At 33.5% G+C, this 9,851-nt stretch overlaps 1 long non-coding RNA gene across 1 annotated transcript; it reads right to left on the bottom strand.

Moving 5' to 3' along the window:
- Window positions 1–6,321: 6,321 nt before the first annotated feature.
- On the bottom strand, window positions 6,322–7,621 carry LOC131800801 (uncharacterized). Its single transcript, XR_009341578.1, has 2 exons — window positions 7,020–7,621; window positions 6,322–6,951 (listed from the first exon to the last, which is right to left on the bottom strand). It is a non-coding gene; the product is annotated as an uncharacterized LOC131800801 (long non-coding RNA).
- Between the last annotated feature and the right edge of the window lie 2,230 nt (window positions 7,622–9,851).

Genomic DNA, 9,851 nt, shown 5'->3' with positions numbered 1-9,851 from the left:
CTCCACATCATCCATAAAGTATAGTGCTACAGAAATATTCATTTTTTAAGAACACAAATAATTCAAGCACTATCACCGCGAATATTATTTTGTTTGTTTATTTACAATTTGTTTGTTTACAACCGAACTGTCAGTTCAGGCAGAGCCAGATTAAGTATGGTTGTATTTTTTATTGTTTTTCGCGTTTAAATCAGTCATTCTGGCACTTTTTTTGCTTAAATTCGCAATTAATTTTTCAAAGATATATATAAAGGCAACACTGCTTCACGTAAGGCTATGCGAAAGAAAGAACGAATTCTGATACGAAAGTGAGTGACTAGCTTTCGTTCGCACAAATTTTCTTTCGATATCGTGGAACAGGGTGTAAATCGTTGCAGTAAAGTGAACGGTATAAACCCCAGAACGAAACACTAACTACTGCGGCTATGGGATTGAAATCAAATAAACTTTCCCTAAAATCGATATCATATGGCCCCAAATTAGTTCAGTACAAATCTTGCACACTATTTTTTCCTGATTCCATTTCATGCTATACAAAAGCAAAACTTCTAGTGATAATTATATTGCCTTCAATAGCCTGCCTGTTGATTTCTCCAAACATGTCCCAGTGCCACGGCGAAGGGAATCTGTTAGTGCAACTACAGTCCCTGTTGGCATGCTATCTGCGCCACTATATAGGACATTCGACCTACACACCTGGAAAAAGATTCTCTCAGAAAAGTTTTGTTGTCCTCGTTATTCTGGGGGGAACTTTATATGTTTACTCCTACTGAAAACTACAAATAATGCAATCACGCAACCCTTATCAACGGGAGTAGTTAAAAACACACTTGTTTACACAACAAGCAGCCAATAAACCCACCAACAACCATTCACACCATAAGCGAGTTATGCTGACTCAGTTCACGAAATTGCAGTAGCATTAAATAAATATCAGCGACATTTGTTTGTTAATTTTTATCTTAGATTGGAATTGTGGCAAAATAAATTTGATAGTTCTAAAACGGCTTTCAATTCGTGGAAAGGGAACCTTTATCTTTGATAATAGAAAATATAGAAAATTTTTTGGTATATATGAATAAAGAACACTTGATTAACTGAACTTTAAACTCATGGAATTTGGATTGGACTGAGGGATGGATTTCCCTTCATTGTCATCAATCTTTGGATTGTAACGTATCTCGGAAGCGGACTCGGGTATACGATGCAGATTTTTGAGAAACGAAACAAGGTCTTTCCTCTTTGGTATAGCTGATTTATCATATACACCTTGTCCCCACATTGTCAACACAAGAATACTTATATGCATAAGGAAGGAAGCATAAATTCCACCAGACTACTGTAACGACGAGTGTCCTCCGGTCGCTGAGATACGCTCGGGTGCGTCACAGAATATTTATATTGAAATGACTGAGAGTGAAACAGGTAGTATGTTGGTTCACAAATACGGTATGTATCACTTTATTACATTCAAATTTTTTATATTGACTGTGGCTGTCAACTGATACTGTTTGCTGTTTCGATGGTCGTTGTACGAAGGCTGTTTTTTTGCTGGTACTTGTGGCTAGGCTTTGGCAAGTTTATTCTTCCCCAGGGCCACGACGGCTCTTTGACGATTCGATTTGTAAAACCTTTTTTAGTCAAATGGGTCGTAAGATTAGGTTTTCTCGCTTTGCTTTGATTCGGTCTTAACTTCTTTCACTGCTTATATAGAAGACCCAAGAGAACCCTTCATCGGTCTTGGTATCATAGGCCCACGGCGACACTTTGATTCGGTGCCGATCGTTTCTTTACTAAAGGCCCAACACGGCATTATTACCGTTACAATTTTATTTTTTTCACTTTCAATATACAAGGCCCACGACGGCACTTGGATTTCACTTTAAGTCAGGCCCCAGACGGCACTTGAATTTAATTTAAATGCAGGTTTATTTCTTTTGAATATCCAAGGCCCACCACGGCACTTGAATTTCACTCAAATTCAGATTTATTTCCGTTTAATATCCAAAGTCCACGAAAGCACTTGGATTTTCACTTTAATTTCGGATTTCTTAATTTCGAATTTCGACGCGAAATTCTCGTTTAATATTTTAATGCTTTCCGTGACCCACGACGTATAATGGGGTGAGATCCTTAAAAAACGGAGATTTATTCAGGGAAGCATTCATCGCATGACATTTAGAGTTCTGAGTAGATGTAATCTCATCTGCTCAAATATATGATATAGGCCCCATGTTACTGAACCTTTACATTTTCGGTATTTTGAATGTTTTGACAACATTTTTAAGCCCGATTATGAATAACTTGAAATATTTTGAGGGTATCCGGCAGAGTTTCTACAAACTTTTTTATTTGGTTTTTTTTCTCTGTGAATATAAACTACAAAAATGCCAATTTAAAACCACCTATTACGTAGACCTATGCAGGGTTCAGGGTTACCTAAAAATCAAAGATAAATATTTGTTTTTATACCTTAATCAGCAGGAAATAACAAAATTTGAGTTAAGCCAGGAAAAATGAAAATCTGAAGACAAATTAGCTACATATTTTTATGAAAAATGAATAATAATATAATATATATATATAAAAAAATTGGCTGGCAATTAATATCCGAAATAGACTAACACCATATCAATATATTAAAAAATATGTAACTGATTTTAAAAAAATCATCATTATGGTGTTCCTCACTTACATCTCTCTCATTGCGTTAAATTGAAGGTGAGGCAAGTAACCTCACCACTGATTTTTAAAGAGACTGAATTATTTTTGAATAGTTTAGATTTCCCATTAATATTTTTTTAATTATAACTATATATTATAAACGCAAGAGAAACTTATTTAAAGGAACAACAAAAAGAAAAAAAGCAACACAGATAACTTTTTTTTATAAACATTTTTTAAATAAAAACGGCACGAATATTTTGTTGATTAGGAAAGCTAAAATTCCATACTAAAATACAAAATTAAAATGTTGGGACTTTCTCGATATTATTTTTTTAACTCCATTTACATTTTTAGATATGGTGAAAATGTGACCATATTTTGAAATAATTTTTAAAATATTTTTACATCACTGTTTTTAAAAACCTTTTTATTTTTAACACTGATAACTACATGCATTCCATGTTTCATATCTAAACTATCACTTTTGATAAGAAAAAACTGAATTATTACACTTGAAAAAACCAACAACAATTTTTTTCTTTCTTGCGAAAAAGTGAAACATTTCTCAACTTTGTCACCGTATAATTAGAAAACTCAACAGCGCGTGACTTTAAAATGTTCAGTACAGAAGTTGAATTTTGTGTTCTATAATAGTTTAAGAACATTTATTCCAGAAGACGAATTTCATTTTTAAATTAATATCCGTTTTTAGTGATTTCACCCCTCTGCGCAACGGTGCACTAAGGCTTGGATTCTATTTTTCTCACTCACCTGGCAATATTTTTTTAAGTTGTTAGTCACGCGCGTTGCACGTTCATCGCCGGTTCAAAACAGACTTATCCCAAGTCTGTCCTCTATGCTCTCGGCAGAAATACACTATCACATTCGGGGATTTACTTTGATTGCGAGACATTTTCCACATTGCATACTATTTGTTCTTGATTCCACGCGTCCAGTGATAATTATATTGCTATCAATAGAGTTCTGTATTGTTCTCAATATTGTTCATTTAATTGCTTGTTTCCAAACATGCTCCAGTGTCACTCTGACAGAGAATTTGCCAGTACAGCTACATTCCCTGTTGGCATGCTATCTGCTTTACTATCGAGATCTCCTCAAATAATGCGTTGTTTGGTTAGAAATTAGTTATAAACACATTTATCAGGCATAGCTTCTTCAGATCGCGTTTGAATTGGTGAACTACGTAAATCTCATAGTAACATTAGAGGAATAAAAGAACAAACGAATAAGGAAACAAAACAAGCCGCATGATTAGAAAATAAACCCATGATCAGAAAAAAAAATACAATTGAGAAACAATCAACATTTGCTATTTATCTTAAATAAAAGATACATTTAATTGTGTAATTGTTATTAAAAAAAAAACTTTTTATTACTTGAAAGTGTTTTAAAGTTACAAGTTCTCATAAAAATACGATTTCACTTGTAAAAACCAAAGTGGTTTCAAACAGAAAAAAATTTGCGGTTTTCGTTGTCTGAAGAAGCTAAATATGGAATTAAAATTACTTTCATACGGAATTCGTTCCTGTGACATGCTTGTATATTTCATGCATGACATTGTCCACACACCATCAACCAACAGCTCCCACCAACAACCTTTCACATCATAAAGGCGTTAAGTTGACTCAGTCCACGAGCCGCCTGTTTTCAAGAAATTGTAGCATTAAATAAATACAAGTGAAATTTGTTTGTTAAATTTTTGCATTATTATGTATATCATATAAAATTATAAAAAGTTAAATTTTAAAATAAATATTAATCATCACATTAATCTGGGCATGAGAGAATTTTGATATTATGGTTTATAAACTTCTTATAATATATGTTTATAATTATTCTATTTACTTATTTATTTATAATATGTTGGTAATTCATATGTAAGTATATATTTTCATAATTTTTAATATGTTTTTTTTTTTTAACGCATTTATCTTCTGTGGGGAATACTATTATAATTAAGTTTTTTTGTTTGTTATTTTTAGTTATTTTGTATGGAATATGTGCCTAAAAATAGGGTTTGTAGAAATTTGGATTTTAATACTTAAGCTGTTTTTAATATAATTCATTTGAGTCAAGTCTAATGAAATTATCATGGTAGAATTAAGAAGGTCAAGCCATGCAATCATATGTTACATTTTTTTCTCAAAATTATTCATTTAACAAAATTTCATTGTCAAATGTATATTTACAAATCCATTGTACATACACAAATCAGAGATGGGAACCATCATTCCATGCAATGAAAATTGATAAGCTAAATTACAGAAAATGCAAAGATGGGAATGCTTATTTGAAATGACTTTACCTTCTTAATTTTACAATGGAAATTATGAATTAAACTTAATGGGGGTTGCAAATAATCTCATATAATAAAACTAAAATCATTTCTCAAGGTTTCATGCGAAAGGCCGCTATCAAATCAGTTCAAAAACAGCATAATTTTCTAGCTAGATCTGTGGTCTATGATAGATATGCGGTCTATGGTCTGTGATCTAGATCGGTGGCAGGACAGAAGATCGGCTCTGGAGGCTTCCCTATAAAAACCTTGTCCAAAACGAGCTATTAGAATTAAAGAGGGGGTCTTCACGGACATTTTCGCATCAATACTAGGTTCGAAATCACTTTTTGGTAGAACAAAGTTGGAGATTTTCTGATTTCCAACTGGTGGTCAGGACAAAAGATCGACTCTGGATGGCTTCCTATTCAAACCTCGTCCAAATTGAGCCATTAGAATTAAAGAGGGGATCCTCACGAACATTTTCGTATTTTTTTAAATATCATTTATAGTATTTTTTTGAAATCAGTTTTTGGTAGAACAAAGTTACAGATTTTCTGATTTCCAACTGGTGGTCAGGACAGAAGGTCGGCTCTGGATGCCTTTCTATTCAAACCTCGTCCAAAATGAACTATTAGAATTAAAAAGAAGTTCTTCACGAACATTTTCGAATCAATCTTAGTGCAAAATCAGTTTTTGGTAGAACAAAGTTAGAGATTTTCTGATTTCTAACTGGTGGTCAGGACAGAAGGTCGGCTCTGGATGCCTTTCTATTCAAACCTCGTCCAAAATGAACCATTAGAATTAAAGAGGAGGTCTTCACAAAGATTTACGTACCAATACTTAGTCCAAAATTAGTTTTTTAGTAGAATCATGGTACAATAAGGAGGTGGAACAGCTTCGTAAAACTACAGAAATACAGCTCTGAGGCTATGCCCGCTTCCGGTCAGAACTATTCAAAATTATATGCAAAAAGTTGTTTTTTTATTATTTCAAAATTTTTCCTTTTTTAAATGATTAAAATAAAACGAAAGATGAATGAAGTGCCTGGAATTTCTTCCAAAAATATGATCCAGAGTGCCCAATCATTTAATTCCATGGCAAAGCTGCTTAATATCTTCATAGCTCGCTCCACAATCTACGTTTCTCCTAATCATTGATTCTGAAAATATTTTGTTGTTATTTTTCAAAACAATGAATAGATACGCAGAATTGGCAGAAGTCGGCACACTCAGAAAAAAATTGTAATCAACTGGTAGCTCCACCTTACCTTTTTATTGTACCATGGGAGAAAAAAGTTGGAGATTTTCTTATCTTCAACAAGTGGTTACAAGTTCCCAAAAAAGCCAAATCAAACGAACAGCAATATTGAGAACATATATTTGATACATAAGTTTCAACACAATATTTTTAAATACTGTTTTTGTTGGGTGTACATTTAAATATTTTTGTTATTAAAAAAGTACAAAGCATGGTACAATAAGGAGGCAGAACAGCTTCATAAAACTACAGAAATAAAGCGCTGTCAGAATTATTCAAAATTATATCCAATAAGTTGTTTTTATTTATTTGATATTTTTTGTTCATTTCTAAAAGAGCTAAATTATGCGAAAGGCGAATGAAATGCTGGATGTTCTCTCAAACATATGATCCTAATTGGCCAATCCTTCAATTCCGTGGCAAATCTGCTTAATATCATTATTGCGCGCCCCGCAATTTAAGTTTCTTCCTAGCACTCTTAGAAAAAAATTTTAATCAGCTGGTAGCTCTACCTTTCCTTTTTATTGTACCATTACCACACGTAACCACACGCAGCATTGACAATTAGAAGTTGCATCCATGCTACATTTTTACAAAGTCACCAAGTTGACAACATTGTGGCCGCAAATAAACAATTATTGTGACTAAATTGAATTGTGATCAGTTGGCACAGAAATAAACAGCAGATAGACTAAAGTTCTGGAATATTTTGCATGTCTGTGGTGTCACTGTAAACAAAGAAAAAGAAATGTTAACAAAGGAAAATCGAAGAGTTATATTATTTATTTTAACCTACAATACAACCAACCCTGGGTCTCCAAATCAAATTTCGTTGCAAAGGCCCTAACTCTAGTTCTTCTTTTGCAAAAAAAATTACATAAGAACCACCATGTTTCTTATTTTGCTGCTGAACATCTCCGAACTCAGCATGGGACAGACTGTTACCTTAGTGCCCTATTTTTGGGCAATACCTAGAGCAATTGCATTGTACCTCCAGCTGTAAGGCAAGACCTGCCATTTTCTTTTTTTCGTCAAATTCACAACTATATCACGGGCTTCTCGGACAGCTTTTTGTCCAGCCAAACTAGCGGCCATGGGCAATGGGACACCTTCGTCATTTATACCCAAACCTTTGATATGGCTTTATTCAGAAATCCGTTGGGTGCGAACGCTACTTTTAATTTCTTCGATTTTCATGATTAGACAGTAAGAAAAGCAAAATATTTCAAAACTTTAGTTTGAAAAACGATGTTTGTTTGCTGTTTATTTCTGCGCCAACTGAGCACAATTCAATCACAATAATTGATTTGTTGTCGCTACAATGTTGTCAACTTGATGGCTTTGTAAAAATGTAGCAGTGTTGCAACTTCTTGGAATTGATTTGATAACGGTATTTCGCATGAAACCCTTCAGAAATGACTTATGTTTTATTATATAGAATTATGTACCACCCCATTGAGTTTTTAATTCATAATTTCATTAAATAATTATATTTTTTATTTATTTTCATAATATTTCATCAGGACCGTTGAAAAAAAAAATGTACTAAAAGAGAAATTGGGGTTTCTGTGTCACGCTGTGAACGTCTATAACTCGTTATCAAAATTTAGCGTAATCCTGTCTAGAGCATTTCTAGTAGTAGTTGTAGTATTCCACTAGCTTGGGACCATGGTAGAAGAATATAGGTAGACGCGTCGACACTGCTGCTGGGACAATGAACTGTCAAACCAATTTTGGAATTGAAAATGTTGAATGAAAAATTATTTAAATTTGTAAAAATTGTAGAAAAACGCGAATTATAATAGCCTCCGAATGACGTAGTATAACAAAACGTATAAAAATCTACTTATATTTGAAAAAAACCATTTAAATTCTTTTGACATATAAATGCTCCCAAGCGTTGATGCATCTACCTGTATTCTTCTGCCATGCTTGGGACTAATGATAGTCCGCGAAGGCAGGATATCGGGACATCTTGCAAATATATTTTTTCTCAGTTCCAAATTTGTCGTTATTACAGTTTATGCATGGTACAATAAGGATATAGAACAGCTTCGTAAAACTACAAAAATACAGCCCTGAGGCTATGCCCGCTTCCTGTCAGACTCATTCAAAATTATTGTTTTCATTTTTTTTTCATATTTTTCCTCATTTTTAAAATGAGTTAAATAGCGCGAAAAATGAATAAAACGTCTGGATTTTTCTCTCAAAAATATGATCCTAACTGTTCAATTTTTCAATTTCATGGCTATACTGGTTAATATATTTAATGCGCGAGCTGCAATTCATGTATCTTCCAATCATTGGTTTTGAAAAAATATATATTTTTTTAACAATTAATACATACACAAAATTGGCAGAAGTCGGGCACACTTAGAAACAAATTGTAATCAGCTGTTAGCTCTTCCTTACCTTTTTGTTGTACCATGAGTTTATGCAACACCACTGTTCAGTTTTGTAGAAACTGTTTAATAATATATAAGTTGAATGGACTTCTTTGAATTATATTTAAGCTTTTGGATCGGTCATAAATAATGTAATAAATGTCATGACTACAATAGATTCCAGTGAAGGTACGTTCTATGATCACTCGCAACGCTTGTGTGCGTGGGGTGAATATACATTTAGGCACAGCAAGCTTTAATAAGTTAGTGCATGCGTAACCAACCATCAAACACCATTGGAAACAATTTGAACGTTAACCCAGAAGCATTTGGAAGTGAGTAACTCACTACCTTTTTAAGATGCTACTTCTGCGACGCTTCTAATTGTAATAAATGCGATAGTATGTACATCAATAATAACAAAACTACTGTTGTATACTTTCTATCGTCACGACGTTACTACATAGTGCGCCAAGAAATATAACATAATGTGTCGCGTGTGCAGATACTTTCTTGTGACTTCCATCGGACAAACAGCGATAGTTTTCAGTCAGTTACTTATTGAACATAAATGAGACTTTATTCTATCTGAGGAATATAAGACGCTGTGGTACAGTGGTTAGCATGCCAGCTTTGTTCTCTGAACACACAGGATCTATTCCCAAGATAGACATCACATTTTTCAAACGAAAAAATGTGAGTATTTGAGCTAATTTATTATTTAAATGCATGTGTACATTGAAAAGTGCCAATAACAATAAAAATAGTTACATAAGTCTGGAGTAAAATAATAAAAAAAAACTTCACTTCCAAAAACTGTCGAGGAAGTGTTTGTTAGAAGTAACGCTGTAAACGTTATTTAGTCATGCTTAAAACTATCGTGGGCGTGGTTCGTGTCTTCTCGAAGGATGCTCCTTTCGGGATGAGAAACGATATCAATCCCGCAAATCACTTAGAAGTCACTACTAAGCGATAGAAATCATCGCGTTTGATATAGCTTGCTCACCCGGGAAGGAGCATCCTACGGGAAGAGATGAACCACCCCGCGATAGTTTTCTGTCGATACTTTGATACTCAACAATACGCCCTTATAACAATTTTATCTAACAATTACATATTGATTCTCTTATTTAGTATCTTTATCCATTCAATGATTTTTACATTTTCCAATCTTTCGGATAATTACATTGTTGTTCGTAAATGTTAAACTATAAGGAGCACTTTTCGGTTGTGTTCGTTACAAT

The sequence above is a fragment of the Musca domestica genome, unplaced genomic scaffold (genome assembly GCF_030504385.1).
Source record: "Musca domestica strain aabys unplaced genomic scaffold, Musca_domestica.polishedcontigs.V.1.1 13, whole genome shotgun sequence".
NCBI lineage: Eukaryota > Metazoa > Arthropoda > Insecta > Diptera > Muscidae > Musca > Musca domestica.
The sequence above is the reverse complement of the archived record's forward strand: the minus strand, read 5'-3'. Positions and strand labels throughout refer to the sequence as shown.